The sequence below is a fragment of the Lontra canadensis genome, unplaced genomic scaffold (assembly GCF_010015895.1).
Source record: "Lontra canadensis isolate GAN:19392208 unplaced genomic scaffold, GSC_riverotter_1.0 scaffold74, whole genome shotgun sequence".
In the NCBI taxonomy this organism is placed as follows: Eukaryota; Metazoa; Chordata; class Mammalia; order Carnivora; family Mustelidae; genus Lontra; species Lontra canadensis.
In genome coordinates, this window is record NW_022631068.1 from 7,412,374 (window position 1) to 7,437,173 (window position 24,800).

At 35.8% G+C, this 24,800-nt stretch overlaps 1 pseudogene; it reads left to right on the plus strand.

Annotated features, from left to right (window-relative positions):
- The first annotated feature begins 303 nt into the window (after positions 1–303).
- The window catches only part of LOC116881455, a 49,830-nt pseudogene continuing 25,333 nt past the window's right edge, over positions 304–24,800 (plus strand).

Consider the following 24,800-nt stretch of genomic DNA (forward strand, 5'->3'; position numbering starts at 1 on the left):
GTTGTAAAATTTGATGTGGCTTCTCTCTAGCTCTGGAGAAACCATGGAAAGGTCACAAGAAGACAGAAATGCTCAAGCAGTACCAATTATTCCTGTCCTCAACTGTTTCTGGTTTCCTAGCACAGGCAACTGATGTGTAACTGAGAGATTTCAGAAGACTCCAGCCCCAGCCACACTCTGACTAAAACTTCCCAAGAGAATCTAAGAACCACCCAGCTTAACCCAGCCAGTGTTCTGTATCATGACAGATAATAATTAAATATGTGGTATTTTGACTGGCTCAGATTTGTTCTGGCAGGCCACATGGCAATAACAACCGGAAGCTCTTTGGTACCTGTCAGGGGAGTAATGCTAAAACACGTGGAAATGGTTTTCAAGCCAGGTAGCAGGAAAAAAATTAGAATTGCCTTAAAGGAACTTAGCAAAAGTCTGATGGGTCTCAAGGAGGCTGTCAATAAGAAGCTAAAAGTAAGGGCAGTGATCTTAGGACCTGTAGGAAATGGGCACTTGTCCTGTGGTGAAGAAGTTTAACAACACTATTACCAGCAGTGACATGGCAAACACAAAAAGTACCTATTAAAATCGGCAGACAGTTGATGGTGCAGGTTGTCTTCTTATGATTGACTAATAAAATATAAAACAAGTGAGATAAACCAGTGAGATAACTAACTGGTAGACAGAAAGGAACCAGGATCTGGAGGGACCTAAAATAAAACTGATTCTTATTCTGACTATCAGATTCTCAATGTTAAAATTGAGAAATGGCTTCTGGGAAGAAATAAAATCCAGGGTACTGTCAAAGAAAATGGAATTTCATATTCCAGTTATGGAATGAGTTAAGTCATGGGAATGAAAGGCACAGCAAAAGGAATATAGTCATTGATATTGTAATGGTGTTACCTGGTGATAGATGGAAGCTACATTTGAGGTGAGCATAGAATAATTTATAGAATTGTTAAATCACTAGATTGTATACCTGAAACTAATGTAACACTGTGGGTCAACTATACTCAAGTTTAAAAAAAAAGGTACGTGGCAAGATGTGACTTACAGCCTTTTGTTGACACCTCAGAAACATTTAAGGGGGTGCCATAAACAATTTCATTTAAGGATCTTAACATGTCTTAAAAATCCTTTCTGTTAAGTAATAGAATTTCTAAAAGCCTTAAGAACATTATGCCTTAGTGACCTTGTAGGAAATCCAAGACAGAAAAGGAAGATATTGAAGAGATTGTTGGGTGTGTTTTTAGTCTACTAAAGTGAATCATAATAAGAATTATAGGAACCACCAATGCTTTAAAAAGAGTTATGTTAGCAAAACACCACCAACTAGGTCTAAAATGGACAGAGACTATACAAAATCAGAAAAAGGTCTTTGGATCCTAGAACTACTGTTGACAAAACTGACTCAGCATTAAATATTGTGGGGTTTTTTTGTTTTTGTTTTGTTTGTTTGTTTGTTTGTTTTTATGGAAAAGAAAGGATGACTCAAAGGGAAGAACCAAGAATCCAGAGGTTGAAGTTAAAAGCCATAGCAAATAGTCCCCAGATACTAGGACTTAGTTTGAATCAAAATGAATCATTTTGGAATTACCATAGATCAATGACTTCTGGTACCTTGTATTTTTCAGAATTTTGAGTGGAATGGTCTATAATTGCTATCATATGACTGTCTCACTATTGAATGTTGGTTGTGTGTATGGGAATGAGAGTGTGTAGATAAATTACATTTTTAGTTTACACAGGTCTTTTTTAAAAATTTCGTTTAATGTTTTTCAGTGTTCCAAAATTCATTGTTTATGCACCACACTCAGTGCTCCATGCAATAAATGCCCTCCAAATACCCACTATCAGGCTCACCCCCACCCCCCCACATCCCCTCCAAAACCCTCGGTTTGTTTCTCAGAGTCTCTCTCTCATGGTTTGTCTCCCCCTCCAATTTCCCCCCAACTCATTTCTTTTCTTCATCTCCCAGTGTCTTCCTTGTTATTCCTTATGCTCCACAAGTAAGTGAAACCATATGATAACTGACTGTCTCTGCTTGACTTATTTCACTCAGCATAATCTCTTCCAGTCCTGTCCATGCTGATACAAAAGTTGGGTATTCATCCTTTCTGATGGAGGCATAATACTCCATAGTATATATGGACCATATCTTCTTTATCCATTCATTTGTTGAAGGGCATCTTGGTTCTTTCCACAGTTTGGTGACTATGGCCATTGCTGCTATGAACATTGGGGTACAGGTGGCCCTTCATTTCACTACCTCTGTATCTTTGGGGTAAATACCCAGTAGTGCAATTGCAGGGTCATAGGGAAGCTCTATTTTTAATTTCTTAAGGAATCTCCACACTGTTTTCCAAAGTGGCTGCACCCACTTGCATTCCCACGAACAGTGTAAGAGGGTTCCCCTTTCTCCACATCCTCTCCAACATTTGTTGTTTACTGTCTTGTTAATTTTGGCCATTCTAACTGGTGTAAGGGTATCTCAATGTGGTTTTCATTTGAATCTCCCTGATGGCTAATGATGATGAACATTTTTTCATTTGTCTGTTAGCCATTTGTATGTCTTCTTTATCAATTAGTTGACTTAAAATTAACTGCAACAGAGAAGTCTCATCTACACATAAAACTTACCTATATTATGAAATCCTGGACTTTAAGCTCTCAGTCTGATATTGTAAAGAGATGAGATATCCTGGGGAAGGGTTGATTTCATTTTTCTGATAAGAGGGATGCAAATTATTTTGACCAGAGGACAAATTGTGGTAGATTACATTTTCAAAAGTAGCTGAGATGATATATTTGGGTTCTCATGGTCTCCTTTCTGCTCACCATAAATAGGTAGGACCTACTTCTCCTCTTGAAGCTGGATGGACCTTTGTGACTGCCTCAATGAATAAAATGCAGTAGAATTGACATTGTTTGATTTCCAAGACTTAATCATAAAAGACAAAATGGTTCTGGTGTGACATTGTCTCTTTAGGGACAGATTTCTTTGGAGTCTGGGACATCATGAAGGAAATCTGGATCTCTTGATGTTGACATGCTATAGAGGACATGTGGAGATATCACATGGAAATTAAAATAGAGTTCCTTCAGCTCGAAGTTCTTTTAAGTCTTCCCTTCCAAGATACCAGATATGTAATTAATTGAGCCTTCAAATGATATCAGACCCAGGCTGTCTGGAATAGTATGTGGATCAGAGATCACAAAAACAAAACAAAACAAAAATCAAACAAACAAATGAAAGAAACCTAGCTGGCTAAGTGATAACAAAATATTGTTTTTTAAGCCACTAAATTTTTTTTTTATTTTTTTTATTTTTTTTTTATAATTTTATTTTTTTATAAACATATATATATATATTTTTCCCCCCCAGGGGTACAGGTCTGTGAATCTCCACGTTTACAAATTTCACAGCACTCACCATAGCACATACCCTACCCAATGTCCATAACCCCCCCCAACCCCCCTCCCCCCAGCAACCCTCAGTTTGTTTTGTGAGATTAAGAGTCACTTATGGTTTGTCTCCCTCCCAATCCCAACTTGTTTCATTTACTCTTCTCCTACCACATTAACCCCCCATGTTGCATCTCCTCTCCCTCATATCAGGGAGATCATATGATAGTTGTCTTTCTCTGATTGACTTATTTCGCTAAGCATAATACCCTCTAGTTCCATCCACGTTGTCGCAAATAAGCCACTAAATTTTTTAATGGCATTATTCAACAATGGATAACTAGAACAGAGTTAAATAAAGCATGAATCCCTCTCTGGTTTAAAAACAGAATGAAAGTATTAATTATCCACTTATTTTTGTTAAGTCAAATATGTATGGTAAAAATCATATGTTAACATTTAAAAATATCAAAATAAAGTTTATATGTACAGTGCATGTATTTATTGATGGTAAAAATCACAAAAGCAAGAAAATCATTAACACAAAATCGAAGATAGTAGTTACCTGTCAGGGAGGTGGATACAATCAGAGGGAGGCTTATGGAGGATGTTAAAAGTATGATGGTGTTAATTCATAAAGCTTGATGAGGGGCAAAGATTTTTTAAACACTAAAGAAGTTTTATATACATTTTTTAGTAGCCACACTATTCTACAATTAAGATATAAAAACACTAAAAATAGAAATATCCAGCAAAATAAAAATCTCAGTAAATAATAATAATAGTGATGTATGACTTGACTCTCTTCATCAGAGTAGGTTGGATGTTGGTACAAGGGAGATGAATTCTCATATATCATGGTAGGTAGTCAACAAAGAATATTTAAATGTCCAAAATTAATCATTTCAGAAATAACATTGTTATCATAGATTTACCAGAGGAAATATTTAAGAACTGCAAAAAGATGGTTGCTTTAAGAAATGGAAATGGATAAAAAAAGGAAATAGAAATGGGATAGGGTAGCAAGATGTGGGGCAGGAATTTCATAAGCTTTTCTTCATATTTAAATTTTTAATGTCCACTAAATTATGCTTTAAAATACTATAAAGAAAAGGGGCTCCTGGGTAGCACAGTTGGTTAAGTGTCCAACTCTTAATTTAGACTCAGGTATGATCTCGGAGTTGTGGGATCCAGCCCTGTTTGCCTGGGGGCCCGGATGGGGGCAGGCTGTGCTCAGCAGGGAGTCTGCTTGAGTTTCTCTCTCCCCTTCCCCCTTCACTCCCTCCTCGCTCTCAAATAAATAAATCTAAAAAAAAAAAAAAGAATAAATATGAACATTACCAGTGAGTGTAAGCACTAGCACATCAACATCTAAAATTTGAGAAAAACAAGACTGTTCAAATGCTATTTTATGAAAGAGGAGGCATTATGTTTAAGTTAATTGTGTACCTAAATTCTGTAAACATATAACCAATGGTCACTAGCCAAAAGTTTTCTTTCAATTTCATTTAATTTTAGAAGTTGAAATTCCAAAATGTTGCAATTCTAAAAGCTGTTAAAGATTTATTGTCTGATATCTTAGCTAGGCTGACCAAATAACTTTTATCTTTGTTCTTATGACTTGTTTGAATATCTTTTCCTGTCAGATACAATATTCTTATACACACTAAATGACTGTCAAAACAGTAATGTGATTCTAAATTGCAGCATGTTTTGAGGTTCAGAAACATCATTTCCTTAATGACTTGCTTGTTTTTTTTTCCCCCCTAACCTTTCTTTTGATAAACCTTTGTCTCATTTTGATGCTTTGGGCTCATTTAAGAAGTGGGAGCAACTTTAATGCAATAAAAATTCCTGGACTAAAGAATATCATGTATGAAAGTTTTGCTTAAAATCTGTCTGGAAAATATTAAGATTTTTCCTTGTGTTGATTGAAATTATTATGTGGTTCCTCTCCCTTATTCCATTCAAATTGTGTATTATATTAATTGATGTTCAGACATCAAACCTCCTTGTATTCCCGAGATAAACCTCACTTGGTCATGGTGAGAGAGATGCAATATTTCTGGCTTTCAGATGAAAGCAGAAGGTCACTAGCCACGGAATGTGGGTATCTCTTAGAAGATGGTGCAGGCAAATAAATAGATTCTTCCTTTGAGCATACAAAACAGGAACTCAGCCCTGCTGGCAGATGGATTTGATCCAGGGAGAATCATGTCAGACTTCTGATTTACAAAACTGTAAGATAATAAATCTGTGTTATTTTAAGCCACTAAGTTTGTGGTAATTTGTTACGGAAGCAATAAAAAACCAAGACAATACTCCTACCTGAATTATTTCCCAGGCAATGACAATGATATAAAATTATAATACCCCTAGGTAAGGGGAAATAAAATGATAGAACATGTAATGCCTGTGTGCAGCTTTTGTTCATGGCATTTCAGGCAACTTCTTGCTGAGAAATTGATTATGGTCTTTAAGCATAATCACCTTGAAAAGTAGGACAGTGAACACAATGCTGTATATACCATTTTATTTCCTATGTGTATTCACTCAACATTAAATCAGTATCTCAGTCCAAATTCAAGCTTATCCTCAGCAATGTATAGAGCACCACAGTTTAGTCATTTTAAACATGAGTTAGTATGACTTACTTAAAGATTTATCTTGCTTTTTATTAGCCTGTTACAATGATATTAAAAATTATTAGAAAAGTAAGGTGCCAAATTTAAGAGATACATATTGTAGGGTACATTTCCAGCTAATGTGTAATTACAAGATGGATTTCAAAGGGTACTGAGTAAATCTTAATTGTATACTCATACTTAAAAATGTTACTGAGCTCTTATTATTTGTGAGACCCTGAGAGAACAAAGACAAATAAGATGAAGTCCTAGTCATTCAATAAATCACAGTCTCTTCTAGCAGGAGAGAGAAATACAGTCCAAATGCAATGTATTATGATAGCATTTATAAAGCATTTATACATACATAGGATGGGAATAATAGAGGAGTAGTAAGTACAGACAGCAAGATGATAAATGATAGGAACTGAAGTAGGTAAAGGGGTCAAGTGATGAGACAAGGTTATGAATGTCCTCAGAACCTGTACCACTAGGCTTGGACCTCACCCTGTGAGCCATGTTATCCAGATGTCAGTAATTTGTATACTCTTTTCAAGATGTGCATTATTTCCACACCTCAATTAAGCAAAAAGCCCTTCTTCCAGGTTCTCTCTGTAGGATATACATAAATGGATCCACTTCTGTCTCATTCTAAGAAATAAATCATAGGCTCATATATTACATACATTCAAAACACACACGTTACACACCCACGCATACACATGAAGTGGGATTCATACCGAATGAAATTTTTTTACATGCTTTTAGGTGTACAAATCATAGTACAGACATTATTATTGCTCTGGTTCTGTTTTGCCATTTTTCCAGATTTTTACATTTTAAAAATATTATTGTATTTAATATTCATAAAATCCCTAACAATCTTTTATGAAGCTGAAATATATATATAGATAGATAGATGATAGATAGATGATAGATAGATAGATAGATAGATAGATAGATAGATATAGACAGAAGTCGCAGTTCTTGTTCTCCCCACTGATTACACTGCTTCCTAAACCATCTGGTGAAATAGGAGGATGTAGAGGCTGAGGGTTGGGTAACTGAAAATCCTGGAATTGACTTTATTCTGCAAAGATGTCAGACAAAAGCCTGTCCTGAGATTACGGCTGGATGAAAGAGCTGGAGTGGTATAGACATGGAAAGTTAATAAACTATCCAGATGGATGAGGAAGCCAAACAAGTGCGTGTGTGCAAGGCAAAGGGTAGAAAATCTACGGTTGGGAGAAACAATGAGGCTTTCATCACACATAAATCCCCCTGCTTCAGCCCCTGGGAATGCCTGTAAAATTGTCTCAGTGGAATCGAATACAGAAGGAACCTGGCTAATATTCGGGATCATGGAAATAATCTACTATTGACCAGGTCAACGGGGCAGTTGAGCTGGAAATACTAGAGGGGATCATGGGCGAAACCTAAGTCCGGGTGGGAAGGCTGGAAACCAGTGCGGAAAGAGGAACGATGTCTGCAAAGAAGTGGACTAAGGAGCTCTCAGGGGATTGAAAGCTGACTGCAGCACCAGGCAATCAACAAAGTGCCACACGCTCAGCTTCACCAATTAATAGAGATAACGATATCTGGGCAAAGAGACATTAAGAATAGAAAAATAGGTTACAGCATGGGGTAAATACAGATCTCATGGTAGAAAGCCCTGTAACTGGTTAAGAGCATGGATGTGATCTGGATTCAAATTCCTGTTTTCCCACATAGATGCTGCAGGATCATGCATCATATTTTGTTCAACCTCTCGAATCTCAAAATTTGGTGTATTAAGCTATAAAACCAACATATTAATAACATAAATTGCAAATATAGCTGTGCAGATTAAATGGGTTAATATGCTTAAAGCAATTAGCAGAATGTTTAAGACGTGGCAAATATTGGATAAATGCTAGGGATGACAACTAATGATCATGACTGGAAATAATGGTCCTAAAGGTGGCTTAGTCAGTAAAGCACAAGTCTCTTGATTTCACCTCAAGTCATGATCTCAGTGGTGAGATCGAGTCCCAGACTGGCTCCATGTTCAACATGGAGTCTGTTGAAGATTCTCTTCCTCTTCTCTTGCCCCTCCCCCTGGTTGTGCGCGCACACACACACACACACACACACACTCTCTCTCTCTCAAAAAAAAAGAAACTTAAAAAAATCAAACAATGGTCATAATGGCAGGGGAAGGAATTAATTGACATGGTGGGGAAAGCATGAAATCTCAGAATAATAATCACATCTAATACATAATGAGTGTCTTCTAGATCTCAGGTATCATCCTAAGTTCTTTGTGTTTATTAATTCATTTAACTCATACGATGCCTCTGCAGTAATTGCTACTGATTTTTCTATTTTACCAGTGATGGACACAAGGTACAGGACAGTTGAAGTAACTGAAATTAGAGAGTGAGTAATAGAGCTGGATTTCACATGCAAGCTTACAGTCTTTATCCATGATAGTGAGCTGACATGAGAAACTCTGCTGAGTGGGAACTTAAAAAATTCTAATAACTATTACTAAAGAAACTTGAAGGATGCCTGGGGGCCTTAGTTGGCCTAAGCGTCTGCCTTCGGCTCAGGTCATGATCCCAGAGCCCTAGGATCAAGTCCTGAAGCAGGCTCCTTGCTCTCTCTACCTACTGCTCTCCCTGCTTGTGCTCTCTCTCTCTGACAAAAAAATAAAAAATCTTTTAAAAAAAATAATGAAACCTGAATATGATGATAACTGAAGAAAAAGGATTAGAAGCAATTTCTAAAGAGAAGAGTCACTACAGAAATCTCAGCAAAGTTTTCAAAATCCAAACTTTGCCAAAAGAAAAAAAAAATCACACAGGTTTCAATAGATTAGCCATGATAAATTCTCAATAGTACTCAAAAAAATCCAGCCAATTACACTATACTGATAAATAATTTATTATGCTGAAACACAGAAAAAGACTTTATAGTAAAATGAAAATTAAATGGAAATTGATTTCAAAATACTGTGTAATGGAAGTAATACTGAAGAAAGCCTAACTTTATCAAAAATTTTTGTATAAAGGAAATGAAATGAAGAAAGTTTAACTTTATCAAAAATTCCATATATGTGGGTGCATTCTCATACATCATTCTCAGAAAACACAGCAGAAATATCAAAATTACAGTGGAGAGTTAATTTTAGCATCAGACTCTTCACAAAGGAAAACAAATGAGTTGGGTCCCCAGAGAACATCTCCTCTCACTTTCTGTGAAGTGAATTTCAAACTTGAAAAAACTTGTAAAAATTATGGGAGAAAGTCTTAAACATGTATACAAGAAATCTTAAATCATTGTATTTCTCTACATATCACTGTTCTAAAAGTAATATTGTTTTAGAAATCCTAGATTTATATTAGTTTTTAGAAAAAGAACTCTATTTAATAAAATTATATGAGACTCCCCAGTGTATAAAATAACTATAAGTAGAGCCTCCTGTCAAAGTAATAGTGTGGATCCTAAATTTTACTCTTTTACACTTTCTTCTCACCCAGCAGGTCACAGAAAGAAAAAACATAAATGCATTTTTGGAAACAATCCAGCTCCAATTAAAACAAATACAATAAATTTACATGTTCTTTTTTTTTTTAAGATTTTATTTATTTATTTGACAGAGAGAGATCACAAAGCAGGCAGAGAGGCAGGCAGAGAGAGGAGGAAGCAGGCTCCCTGCTGAGCAGAGAGCCCGACGCGGGGCTCGATCCCAGGACCCTGAGATCATGACCCGAGCCGAAGGCAGTGGCTTAACCCACTGAGCCACCCAGGCGCCCCAAATTTACATGTTCTGATATGGAAAACTGTCTCTAGCATATCAAATGAAAATGCATTTTGAAGAGCAATACATATAATATGAGCTTTTAAAAATAAAAATAGCAAATGGAAGGGTGTATGTGTATGCATGAGTGTGTCTAGAAAATTGTCTAATAGAACATTTATTACAATGTTAGCAGTGGTTGTTTCAGGGAAGTAAGCTACAGAATTTAAACAGCACACTTTTATATTGTTTCAGCTATTTACAGTGGAAAATGTATTATTTTAAAATAAATACATAGTTTTAAAAGAAAACACTGCTTCATGCTGTCACAGTGATGACTTAAAAATAGAGATTTACTTATATTCTTGTTCAATATAAGTCAAGCTCAAATAATCCAGCAGCAAGCTCTTGAGGTCTAAGTGAGGAATGTTCTGTAAATCCCAGGCATACTTTTTGCCTGCCAAAATACCCTGTCTTTTTGAACAGTAGTGCTCAAAGTCTAGGTTCAGCTCTCTTTGACCCCAAAGATTAGAATTTTAGTCAATCATTACCACTTTGCTCACGGGGAGAACAGTATCCTCAAGAATTGTATGAATTAACAGAACATATTTAAGTAAGGGTAGGAACATTTTCTTAACTATATTTTTTAAAAAATGATGATCTCACTTTATAATTACCAGCTTATTAGAACTCAGGGAAATAAGAAATACAGGATCTGACCAAGAAAAAAAGAAAAAAAAAATCCCCTTTATCTCTGGATGTTCATTCCTTAGCTTCAAAGCCACAGAATACAGTAGAGCACCTTTAAAAAAAAGTTTGAGTACAGTCACTTATATTTAAAAAATCATGATATTTTACTTATGTCACAGATAGAATGCTAGATTTTTCCTTGAAATAGTACCTCTTAACTTACTTATGAACTTATATCCCCTTTCAAGTTAGCTATAAACGATGTGCCCTAGCAAAAGCAATATAAAGGGGCGCCTGGGTCGCTCCGTGGGTTAAAGCCTCTGCCTTCGGCTCAGGTCATGATCTCAGGGTCCTGGGATCGAGCCCTGCATCGGGCTCTCTGCTCAGTGGGGAGCCTGCTTCCTCCTTTCTCTCTGCCTGCCTCTCTGCCTACTTGTGATCTCTGTCTGTCAAATAAATAAATAAAATCTTTAAAAAAAAAAAGCAATATAAAGTAAGATAGAGGTGTACATATGAACATTAAGATAGCTTTGGTATAAATCTGTCAAAGTGAAACAAATGGGCTGATACTCACTCACAAATTCAAGTATTCATTTCTAATTATTTACTGACTAGATGTGCTACACTATGCCAATTATCAAGTTGACCAACAGTACACGTCCAAATCTAAAAATAACCTGCCTTTTATTTCCACCTTTGGTATCTAACCTTGTGCCTGATGTTTAGTATCTGGTACAATAGTTTCTTGTCATTGTTGTTGTTGTTGTTATATCTAACTAAATTCAACTAAATTTATTTGAATTTATTTGAATTAAATGAATTAAATTTATTTGAATGAAATAAATTTATTTGAATTAAATGCAAAGTCATGGCTACTGGTCTCCAGTATCTTAAAACATAGAGAATCAAAAAATATATTTAAAGCACAAAGGAGAAGTTCCAAATATGCAAGTCTGGCCACCAGAACTCAGAAAATCTGACTTTGATACTGATGATGCCTTGCTCTCTTAATCCACATTACCAGCGGTAATTGGTCACACCTTTAACGAGGCTTCTGCTTCTTTGTTTCCCAGACTCTAAAATTAGGTAATTTTGAGTGTTCAGGTAATTATTTGAAATTATTTGAAACCCACTAACTGAAATCATAGACTTCCTAGGTATTCAAAACTAATTCAAATTCTGTTTGCATGGCTCTACCTACTACCATTCCACTTGAAAAACTGACATCATGATAGATTTGGGATTTGGAGGATGAAGGGAGAAGTTGGTAACTTTTCCATCAACACAAGAAGAAGAAAGAATGAAGAAGGCAAATGATGAGTTACATAGTCTCCTGCTTAGCCTAAAGGATTGGTTTCAAGACATATCCAAGAAGAAGGTCATGGCTGGTGGCTAACCAATATGAACTAATGGAGAGGTTTATGAGGCTCACTACAAGTTATGCTACTAATTTAGAATGGATTTACCCTGCAGAGTGACATTTCTACATGACACTTACAGCAGAGGGTGTAGTCACTGGCATGGCGGATGGGTGGACTAAAGCGGGGAAATGGGAGCTGACTTATTTTTGGCTTGTGTGTTTCTGACTTCATAGATCTCCCTGGAATAACCAAGGAAGACTAAGGATTTTAGTGGGGTGGAAAGGATGAGGTCCAGCCTGTGCAGCTGAGAGCCAAATGTTAATGTGCTCTAACCTTACCAGCAGGTTGAAGATGCAGATCATGAACATTTATATTACCCACATATTCCTGCTTTCCCTGCAGACTATTTATTCTCTGGGTCCTAGGTCATCTATCACACAATATTTGGTTCCTGCTCATGTCTTTTGCACACTTATTTTGGGCAAAAATATTCCTCAGGGGAAATAAAATTTAGACAGATTATTGGAAAAAAAGATAAGTCAATTTATGACTTAGTAGGTTTGGGTTATTATTTTTTTTAATAACTTGGGCTTTGCAATAAAAGGAAAATATAGGGGCGCCTGGGTGGCTCAGTGGATTAAAGCCTCTGCCTTCAGCTCAGGTCATGATCCCAGGGTCCTGGGATCAAGCCCCACATCGGGCTCTGTTCAGCAGCGAGCCTGCTTCTCCCCCTCACTCTGCCTGTCTCTCTGCCTACTTGTGATCTCTCTCTGTCAAATAAATAAATAAAATCTTTAAAAAAAAGGAAAATATAAAGTTTCTTGGGGTCTAGAAAGACCCAAGGTTTTAGACCATTTCTAATAAACATTCTGCAGAATTCTGAGGGTGTAACAGATTTCAGTGAGTAAGATCCAAATATTATAAGGGAAAGTATCATAATGAATTTATAAGTGGTCTTCCAGTCTGGTTATGCAGAGAGTCTCTTTCTTTTTATGGAAAACATATGATTAGTCAATTAAAAGTATATGGGATATAATATACACATGAAGAAACGGTAATAAGTCTTATCCTGAGAATAAAAACAGAGATTACTTCATCAATTTTGTGAATTTGCTACATTTGGAACATTCAAATCTGCTATTATGCAAACTCTCTGGATGATTCATTCATTTATTTAAAAAAAAAACATTTGGATGGCTATATTTTAGTCATGCATCATGGTAGTTAGAGCAAAACAGATATTCCCTACACATGGACATTATATTTCAAAAAGGGAGCTAAACTTCAAAATAATAGCCACACTTAAATTGTAAAATTAGAATTGTGTTTGAAAAAGGTAGGATGCATAGTTCATATTGTAGCAGGGAACTTTGTTTCGTTCAGAGAGATAGAGGAGAGCTAATGGAAGGAATGAAAAATTTGAGCTGATATACAAAGGCATTGATTATTAATATTTGAAGAGCAGAAAAAAATCACGCAGGGCAGACGATCTGAATATACAAATCCCTTGCAGGTATAATGAGCAAAACACCTGCGGATGCAATCAAGATAGTAGACAAAAAGAAGGCTACAGCGGGTCAGTTGAGACATTGATTCTAGAATCATTCTCCTACCACTGATTGTGATTTCAGTAGCAGGTGTTGTAAAGAAGCTATTGCACAGAATATCAGTTTAGCTCTTTGAGCTTTCTGGACACATATTGTGATCTTGACAGCTTTAGTAATCTTTTTGTCAACTGTCTTAATTTTACTCACAGCAAAATCTGGTTTATATTACATACAGCAAATAACCTAAGGAAGGAAGATGTGAATGGCACAGCCATATAGGACCTTTATAAGAACCATATACACAATGAAGCTTCACTAAATTTCAAAAATTTGAGGCTATTTTCCTATATTTTTACTAAAATAATGATTATCTTTCTTACTCAGCTCGTAAAGATGCAAGCAGTATAAGGAAAATGACAGTCTGCCCAGGTGCAGAGCCAGCACTGACTGGATGCCATGATGATCACCTCCACAGTAAAACAGGACACTTCCATTGGGGGGTTACTCTCAATGTCACCAAATAGGTTGTCTTGGTGAACATCTGTATGATACTGAAGCCCATATTTTCACTGGGCCAAGCTTTGCTCAGAGTTTCATGCTCTATATTTTCAGTCCGAACATTATAGGGGCAAAGGTGACCTGGAACATTAGTTTCCTGGGAGGATGGGCTGCTTCTTTCATTCACTGTGGCACCCTTGGCTCCTAGGACAAGGTCTGCACACAGTGGTCCTTAAACGACATTTGTGGGATGAATGACTAGCTTCCTTTGAATACTCTGGGTATGTAAGTGACATGGGAATCTGAGATATGGGAGAAGTGACATCTTTAGTGTAAATCTGCCTTTTATATATTTTTAGATAAAAATGAATATAAATACATGCCTTGATATTGTAATCCTACACTCTACGTGAAGATTACTAGTTTAGTCTAAAAGGAAGACTAACTGAGGTGCTTCTTCTATCTGCTTATTCATTTTCTTATAATTCTGATTTTTTAAAAAGCTTTTATTTATTTATTTGACAGACAGAGATCACAGGTAGGCAGAGAGGCAGGCAGGGAGGGGTGTGGGTTAGCAGGCTCCTCGCTGAGCAGAGAGCCCAATGTGGGGCTTGATCTCAGGATGCTGAGATCATGACTTGAGCCGAAGGCAGAGGCTTTAACCCACTGAGCTACCCAGGTGCCCATATAATTCTGTTTTTCTTTTTTAATTTATTTTTATTTTTATTTATTTGACACAAAGAGAGAGAGAGAGATCACAAGTAGGCAGAGAGGCAGGCAGAGAGAGATGGGGAAGCAGCCTCCCAGCTAAGCAGAGAGCCCTATGCAGAGCTCAGTTCCAGGACCCCGGGATCATGACCTGAGCCAAAGGCAGAGGCTTAACCCACTGAACCACCCAGGTGCCCCTAATTCTGATTTTAATAAGATTTTTCCCCCTGCAGTGAAATTAGATTTGTCTATCTCTTCAGAAATTTCCATTATTCCTGTATGGTTTAGTTGACATGATTACCATATCAGAGGTAACATAATACCCCAACATAAATTATATACATAGAACAAATGAGGGGTTCTTTTCTTAAATATCCCATGGTTTTCCTGCTATTGATGACCTTTGCCTTTTCTATCTCCTCTCTATAACATAAGCTAATCTTGGAATTTTGTTTACCTACATGTCAATGACTGGTTTAGTTTTGTGTGCGTGTAAGCAGATCTAAAGCCTGAAGGTAAAGGAGCATACCTCTGAAAATGGATTTCAAGTTTCTATCAGTCCAAGGAAAGGTATTTATGGACTAGAAACTGTTACCACACAATTATCTAGATCTTCATTTCTACATAGAACTGGCCTTGAATTGAGGGGGAAAAAAAGAAACAATATCATGCACCTTCTATAGTCATGACAATCCTTTATAACACTGTGTTAAAGGCACTCAACTAGGAATGACAGAGATATACAGACGGTTATAATTCAAAAGTTGAAACTAAGGGACAGAAAGAAGGAACTTAGTGTAAAGTTTTATATCTAATTAGTAATAACAACTAACAAAGACTAGAGCACTTGTCTCCAGTATAGTCCTTGGAATTTTTCAGTCTTCTTTTGATATCAAGTCTTAAAACTCATATCATCTTAAAACATGAAATAGGAATTCAACAGTAAGAAATATGAACCTAAAAATAAATCAACACTAGACGATCAGAGAGGCATGGCATATAGACCCAAATAAAATAAAAATCAATATTAATGTTTATTTGCATTTTAAACCTTCTCTGTTAATAAATAATCATGTTTCACTATAATTATTAATATGTCATTAGAAAAAAAGTATCACACATGATTTTTATAGTCATTCTATAATTATATGTGGTTCATAGATGTATGACATCCATGAAGTAATATCAATTGTAATATGCCTTTTATTTGTTGCATATTTTTGGAGAATCAACTCAATTAGTTTTCATGATTAGCTCCAAAAATTTAATTCTGCAAGTTATAGCTCAATGTGTAATGGGTGACTTAATGGATATCTTAAAACAATAATTTAAACAAAAGTTTTTATTTAAATTCCAGTTGGTGAGCACACTAATTGTAATAATAGTTTCAGGTGTGGAATTTAGTGATTACATACAACATCCAGTGGTCATCACAAGTGCCCTCCTTACTTACCAATCACCCATTTAAGCCCATCCCACAGCCCTCTGCCATCCAGTAACCCTTACGTTGTTCTCTATAGTTAAGAGTCTGTTTTCTGATATGCCCGCCCTTTTTCCCCCATGTTCATCTGTTTTATTTCTTAAATTCTACAATATGAGTGAAATCATACGGTACCTGTCTTTCTCTGACTGACTGACTTTGCTAGAATGATACTCTCTAGCTCTATTCACATCATTGCAAATGGCAAGATTTCATTCCTTCTGGTGGTTGAGTAATATTTCATTACACACACACACACACACACTATATATATAGTAAACTCTTAAGTGATAGCAAAAGTAAAAAAAAAAATAAAATTGAGCGAGAGAGAGGGAGGGAGAGAGAGAGAAAGAAATCATGCAAATGGGGCAATGGACAGAGGGAGAGTGGAGAGAGAATTCCAAGCAGGCTCCACGCCCAGTGCAGACCCCAACACAAGGCTCATTCCCATGACCCTAAGATGATGACCTGAGTGGAAATCAAGAGTCAGGCACTTAATCGACTGAGCCACCCGGGGGACCCCAGAAAATAGATATTTTAATTAAAGAATCATGACATTTATCATATCAATATGGATCAAATTTTTAAAATTATAAACCTATAAAATAGCTAGCCTTAAGCATTTGTGGAAGATAATTTTAAAAATACTATGTTACTATAATCAAGAGAGTAACCCCACGTTGAGTCATTTGACACCATGGATAGGCATGGACTTTGGAACCAGAAAAACATTGGTTCAAATTCCATTACTCTTTAGCAGTTTGTCTATTAACAGGGATATTGATCCTGATTTGGTTGTGGAGAGGGGTAAAGGAGATGCTTTCTGCAAAGTGCCAGGCACATGGCAACAGCAGAATCAAAGTTAATTGCTGTCCTCAAAATTTATCTGTTAATTCAGTAGAGCTCGTAATAGCATGAAATCGTGACAAAAATCCTAGGCAAAAAGGGGGAGGGTGAGAGGGTGAGATAGAAAATAAGAATACACTTTTTGGTTATAAAATGCTGGGTACCAGTGTTTTTGAGATTTAGCAAAACAAACTCACGTAAAGCCTAATGTGAAATTTGTTAAATTGTGCATAATTTTCTCTCTGCTCTCCCCAGGGATGAGTGCTGTACTGTACTGCACTTTCCTGAGGGCTATAATCCTAAATGGGAACGAGTTACATCTAAACAAAGTAAGACTTTGAAATGACTGGAATAGAAAGGAACAGAAATGACTGGAATTGCTTTATTTCTTTTGACAGTATGTTTTGTACGTTCTTGGCACACACAGCTATTATTAGAACAATAGGATTTAGAGCTAAAGAAGGCATTTTATTACTGATTTAAACATTCAAAAATTGTAAGATGCTTTATTCTCCTGTTTGTTCAGGTATAAATGTGTCCCATATGGCACTGGAGTCATTTTGTGAGTTTGAACCAGTCACTAAGCAGCCTCACTTCCAGAATTGTCTGGAATCATACTACTTAAGAGTAGGGTCTTGGTTAATAACTTATCAGATATAGAACCTTAGCCAAGACACTTAACTACTTTGTGTGTCAGTTTGCTAATCTTTGAAAGAGTGATAATTATAGTTCTGACCTCAGAAAATTGTTTGAAAGTTTAAGTGCAACACTGTAGTACTAAGAACAAAGCTTGGCCCAGAATGAATGATCAACAATTGTTAGATATGGTTTCGTCCCTTAAAAAACCAAATCCATAGAACAGTTAATCTCTAACTTTAACATGAGTTTTCTAAGATTCTAATTCTGCTTTATCTTTTCCCTCCATAAAATATTTTATAATGCCTGTGTTTTAAGCTCCAACTTAGTTGTTAAGTTTGTTTAAATGCTTTACTTCAGTATGAATTTCCCATTCTGTATTTTTGTATAAAACTTGATCCCCTAATACAAAAGTCATTGATTCTACCTCCCAATTATGCTCATAATATACATAAGCACAATGTCTATTATCACAAAACATACAATTAGTCCATTTGGCCTCAAATGCCCTGATATATGGTGAGTTCTGTTTGAACTTAAGAATTACATTCTTTAACCTTATTCTCCCTTAGAGACAAACTTGCTTTATGGTTTTTTACATAAGAGAACAACAACAACAACAATAAAAACCCAGAAGTATTTGCCATCTTTAAAATATATTTTTCAATTCTCATCTTCCCACCTACAATTACACTAATGATGAGAAGAGAAAGAGAAAGAAAATGGAAGGGGAGGATTATGTCCTTTCCAGTGATTCATTCATCATTGATGAATCATCAAGATTCTTGCCCAGGTGTACACAGGCAGATTTGAACAGATTTAAGTGGCTCAAAGACTAGTGAGTGATTCAGAAGTCAATGAGTTCTATCTTGTGTTTGTTATTCTTTGTCTTTCACCACCATTCTGCTGGGTAAAACTCTGCACATGAATTTTCTTGAACTCAGCTGTTGAAGCCACCACCATCTTCTTCTCCCTGTTATAACCTCTACACAGCCATGTTTTGGGGGGTTCATTGAAGGATTTTATATTATCATCCTTTCTCTGACCAAGTCCTCATTTACTGCTTACCATTTTTGGCTACTTCCTTTGCTGCCATTGTTTTCTGTCATTTAGGGAATAATTCAAGTATGTTTGTACAGAATTTATTATTAGAAAACTTTCATTATACAATATTATACATATTCATCTTCACTTACAGATAGAATTTCCACTATGCTTCAAAACTGGAGATGCAATCATTGCAAAATTAAACAATAAGAATGTGATGAAGACTCTGACAAGGTGAATATTTCTCCCAAAGGCCTTTTCACAAAATATTGATGTTTTAGAATTTGGTCTTTATACATACTATTTTTTTTTTAGATTTTATTTATTTATTTGACAGAGATCACAAGTAGGCAGAGGGAAGGCAGAGAGAGAGGAGGAAGCAGGCTCCCCGCTGAGCGGAGAGCCCGATGCAGGGCTCGATGCAGGGCTCGATGCAGGGCTCAATCCCAGGACCCTGGGATCATGACCTGAGCCAAAGACAGAGGCTTTAACCCACTGAGCCACCCAGGCGCCCCTATGCTTACTGTTTTAAAATGCACTGGCTGAAGCTAGTGAGACTCACATAAGAGGTCTGAATGTGTGTGTTTCTTTTGCACATGCCATGCCAAACATCCATTTTAATTCTGACATTTAGCAATTCTGACATGAAGCAATCTCGGGTTGCAGGAAACAGAAACACATAAAACATTACATATCAAACTATATAAATGATAGCTTTTCACTCCAGTGTATATTGCACTGAAACTTAGTTTCTAATCTCATCTTAGAATTAATAATCAAAATCCATTTAGTTCCATATATTTAAATTCTGATTATTAGAAATAATTTTCACCATGCTACTGAAATATATATAAAATATTAGCTTAAATTTATTATATAATTGAGTTTATGGAATTTATTAGCCTGAGATTTTACTGTGTCTTGGCTTATTTCTTTCACTTCTGTATTTTTTATTTGTTTTTTTTTTTTTTTTTAAGTTTTCATTTAAATGTTTTATTTTGCTTTGTTGGTTGCATTCATATGGGGGGTAAGAGAATTTGTGTTTTAGAACTGTATGTCAATAATCACAATTATGTTTGAGGGACAGTGAGACAGTTCCTAGGATTATGGGATCCCTGTAATGGTGTAGGAATGGAATCAAAACTGCTCCAAATCTGAATTGTTGTATTTCCTAATTTGTTAAACAAGAGCTGTATGTCTTTCTTTCCCCTAGATGGCATGCTAATTTTTTGTAATTCTAGGTATTTGTCATCTAACAATTTTGAGAATGGGTAAAGAACTCAAACTCTAAAATATTGGGTTGAGGGGTGCCTGAATGACTCAGTTGGTTAAGCGGCCCACTCTTAATTCCAGCTCAGGTCATCATCTCAGGATCCTGGGATCCAGCCCAACATTAAGCTCTGTGCTCAGTGGGGATCTGCATGAAGATCTCTTTCCCTCATTCCTCTGGCCCTCCTCTGACTCTCTCTCTCTCTCTCACACACACACACACACGCACACACACACGCACACACTCTCTCATTCTCTCTCTCTCTGGATTAAATAACGAAATCTTTAAAAAATAAAAAATAAAAAAATTAATAAAATATTGGGTTGAATGTCACAGTCACTGAGATATCACAAGAAAAATAAGTGAGGACCTTAAAAAGCAAAAATACTATACATTGATCAAGACAGAAATGTGACTCCTCCTGGACATTTCCTGGAGATGAGAATAGTGGTAAAAGGTAGGAGTCAAAAAGGAAAAATGTTTTACAATTTTTAGGTGACTTTTATTAAGAATCTTTGTGAAATTATATCCAAACCAAAGTATGTCCATTGCCATACTCCCATATACCAGTGTTTAGACTGGTGACATAAATTAATAAATTCTGTGAGGTTCAATGAGCCATATTTTCTTTTAAATCACCTCACTGTTTTAAAGGATTACAGGTATAGAAATTGTAGGTCCTAAAATTCATAATCCACTAACTCAACAGAATTTCTTTAATTATTTCTGTCATTTCCCAAAAAACATTTATATATTTAATTTCACTGATTCAAAACTATTTGCAGGAAGTTCTTAGGATCTCATGTGAATGCTCGAGGTAAAACTGAAATAAACTTATGTCTTATGCCCTTTTCTAATTATAAAGTCTTGAAATGGAAAAATGTATTTTTCTATTCCTCTTCTAACCATTTCCTTTCAATGGGTCCTTTATTTTAGAGAAGTAAAATGATACATGGTATTGCATTGTCCTGAATTCAAGTCACATCCCTTCTGCCAGTCAACTTTTTGACTATTCCCTTATCCATAAGCTGTTCATAATACATGCTCATATTCATGGGAAACACGACCATAGTAGATTTTATACCTTTGAAAAATATTTATATATGATCATTTTGATCCAAATTTGCTCTCTCAACATCAGTTATGTATTATACACAAAAACAAAACAACCATAGTTGAAATTTTAAAATTATGTAAAAATAAAATAGAACAGAGGAAATATAGTTAATATTCTTCAGACACACAGATCACTAGCAGTTATTAAGGTGATAAACTTAGCTTCTGGTAGAGTAAAAAAAGAATAAAATTCAGATATAAATATAACTTACTGAAACACCCAGACACTCATACTGAAAAACCGATATTAAAGTTCCTTTTGCATAATTTCTTTTCCAATCACAAGACTTACTATATTGCTGAGCATATTGTTTTAAAAATGAAAATAATGATCTGAGAGTGTCGTAAACTTTATGTTGTTTATTATTTGAGACATCCGAAAGGCTGAGATTTTCAGATCAGACTTAGAGGAATCACAGTTCGTACCTAGAGCCAAATTTTTTAGTAATCCAAAGACCAGAGAAAATGTCAAGAAAACTTTGAGACCATTCTGAAGGCAGTGTAGTTCCTCAGGTCCTTTTTTCCTGCATGCAGATGCATTCTGGTTCAGCTAGGACCTCACTAAGGATTCACGTAAGGCCCTACTTCCCTCACCATTTCGTTGATGTTATATCTTACATATCCTACTGATTCTATATTTTATGGAACTTCTGTGGGGAGTCAGAAACCATACATTCTTTATAATAGGCAACTTAGACCAGGTGCATTCTCACGAAAGCATTCCTTAGACAAAAACTCTCTAGCTAGTAAATATTATTGGTTTGTGATCTCCCACTAACATGTTTAAAGACTTTATTTATTTGACAGACAGAGATTACAAGTAGGCTGAGAGGCAGGCAGAGAGGGGGAAGCAGGCTCCCTGCTGAGCAGAGAGCCCGATAGGGGGCTCGATCCCAGGACCCTGAGATCATGACCTGAGCCGAAAGCAGAGGCTTCAACCCACTGAGCCACCCAGGCGCCCCTCCCACTAATAAGTTTAAAAGGGACCAGATCTGGGGCAGAGATTATGTTTGATTTTAGAAAACATGAAAACTAAGAGGTATTCTTCCTATGGGTGTAGTCACTAGGTATTCATTTAAAAACGAAAATAGCAATGCAGATAGATTCAAAGGTCTAATTATTATAAAAGTGCATACAAAGGAATAAATTTAAGTATGGTCAAAGTTTTATAATAAAGTATATCCAGTTATGATGTAAAAGCATAATTATGTTTGATTTCATTTTATCTCCATGTGTTGTTATAAAATGATGTGTCTAAAATGCACTAGAGTTTCCTTCTCTGTTAGTTTTCCACATGTGTCCCACACTATTATATGTGTAACACACACTGGAGGAACAAAATATGTGCAAAAGCACAGAAAAGAGGTGACAGCTTCATAACTGAAATGTTACCGATATTAGTCCTTGGGTCTTGCCGGAAATTCTAGAATGTACTGCTGAGGAAAAAAAGATAAACATTAAACTGTATTTGATCAGAAACACTCTTTTATTACTGAAAGTAACAACATTGCTGCCAAATATGATACTTAAATGCTGAGTTAGACTCAATATTAAACGGGAAAAGAATGGCTTTATTGTTCTCTTTTCTCTGAGGTAACATGATATCTTGATTTCCAAAGAAAAGTAGTCCTAAGAAAAGTGCTGACCAGATTTCAAACTGGTCAATACCAAGTACTTATTCTGCACTGAACAGTTTGCTAAGTGCTCAATAAATTAGTGTTTATTAAATTATTTCAATTATGATTCATATGGGAGGTAGTACCACTAATACTGTTTCATAGACATCAAGGATCATATCTTATTTTAAGATCTCTCAAATCAAAGTTTATCTTACAAGTAATGATATCTTATAAGCAATGATATCTTATAATTGATGTTGGCCAGAGGCTAGCTATGATATAGTTGTTGATGCCTAAGCATTAATAAACACCAAGAGTAGCAAATTTGAAAATTTGTAGACTGGGTGCCAACAGCTTGGAAGAAAATCCAAGAGGCAACACTTAATCATTATTTTAACTTTGAGGGACCAAACAGTTGTGGAAATAAACATTGCTAAAACTGAAGTAAAAAATAGGTAGTTCATTTCAAAGTCAGTTTAAGAGCTTGGTACAATTTTGTTTTTAAATATTTTACGAATTATCTTGAGATGTTGTATCACCAATGCTATTTATGGCACAAAAGATGGCACTGTATGTACAAACCAGAAGATCAATCAATTTGAGTTGAATATTGAGTTAGAATCACTAAACTCAACTTGAGTTGAATATTGAGTTGGAATCACTAAACTATGAATAGGACTTACTCTGAGTAGGACTTAGAAAAGCCCTACTAAATATCTTGCTTACATTTTTCTTTTAGATATACACTAGTGTTATATTAATAAAACCTCTACCTAATAAAGACTAAAAGAATTATCCTAATCAGTAAAAAGTAAAAATTACTAAAAATAAAGTTGAATTGGCCAATTTTTTCCTTAGACATATACATAAAAAAATGGAGTTCCTTACAATCAAAAGTCTTTCAGAATAGATAAAATATTATATTCCTATTTTATTGATGGGCAAGCTAATATTTAGGAAGGATAAGCCACTTGGCAATTCTGAGACCTCACAAACAGAGATAGTTAATATAAACAAACTGTAAAAACCTAATTTTTAATCTGTACCATAACATAATTAAGCCAACTTCGTATAAAGATTTAGTTGCCATAGCTGACAAATTATTTGAAACGCCTGAGGTTTGCTCCTAGGGAATGGATTTCTGACTCAGTAACCCTGCAGGAGGGAAAAGAGCAGACAAAAACCCTGGGCTAGAAGTGCTTGCTCTGACCTTGATCTTTGACCTTAGTCTCAACAGATGGGCTGCAGAAAAGAGCATGAAAATTACCTCCAAATAATTTTTTGCCATATGTTCTCTTGTTTCTTCTTCCCTGTCAGATCAAAAATGTGTATTAGATAGCCTGGTATTAAGTGAACAATCTATGGCATTAGACTGGATTTAATTTGAAAATATAAAATCTCAGGTTTGGGTAAGTTTTCAATTTCAATTATTTCCTAAGTAAGCTATTCATTTTCACTGACCCTTCAAATTTGCTGGTCCATCTGCCTAGAGCCCTTTACCTCTGATTTGCTCCCTTTGGTTCAAGATTCATCTCAAAAAAAAAAAAAAAGGTTTCTTCTTTCTCGGAGCCTTCCTTGTCCTGCCCCTACTCACGCTGATAGGGTTATGTCTTCCTCTGTGTGTTTAGAGAATACTAATGCAATGGCCATGCAAGCGTTATATCTAAGCATGCTCTGCACCTCTGCTAACCCTACCCAGCATACTGGAGGCCTTCTGTAAGCCATCAGAGAATGTTAAATGAAAAGGGAAATAGTAAAAGATAATTTGATCTTATAAACTCACTCTGCATTATTTTCTGTAGTTCATCAAATCACCTAATACAAAACATAAAATGAATTTTGAAACAAACTAGAAAAAATAAATCCTGCATGAAGCACTAAGGAAGGAAGAGATTCTTGTCCTATCCTTCATAACGTAGAAATGCAGGGATTTAGCAGGGAGATGAGGACATGGGTTTATCCACTGAAGCAATTTCTGATCAAAAATGGAAAGGTTTTTCATTTCTTTAAAAATATTAGCCAAGACTGCAGTTCAGTCACCTTGGTTAACTTATCTTAGCAGAGGTGCCGGGGGGTCTATGATCCACTTGAGATTCTTACTGTAGCTTGATTAAAAATATATTACAGAGCTGAGAGTGATAAAAATGTTTCATTTTCATCATTCTCTATATAATA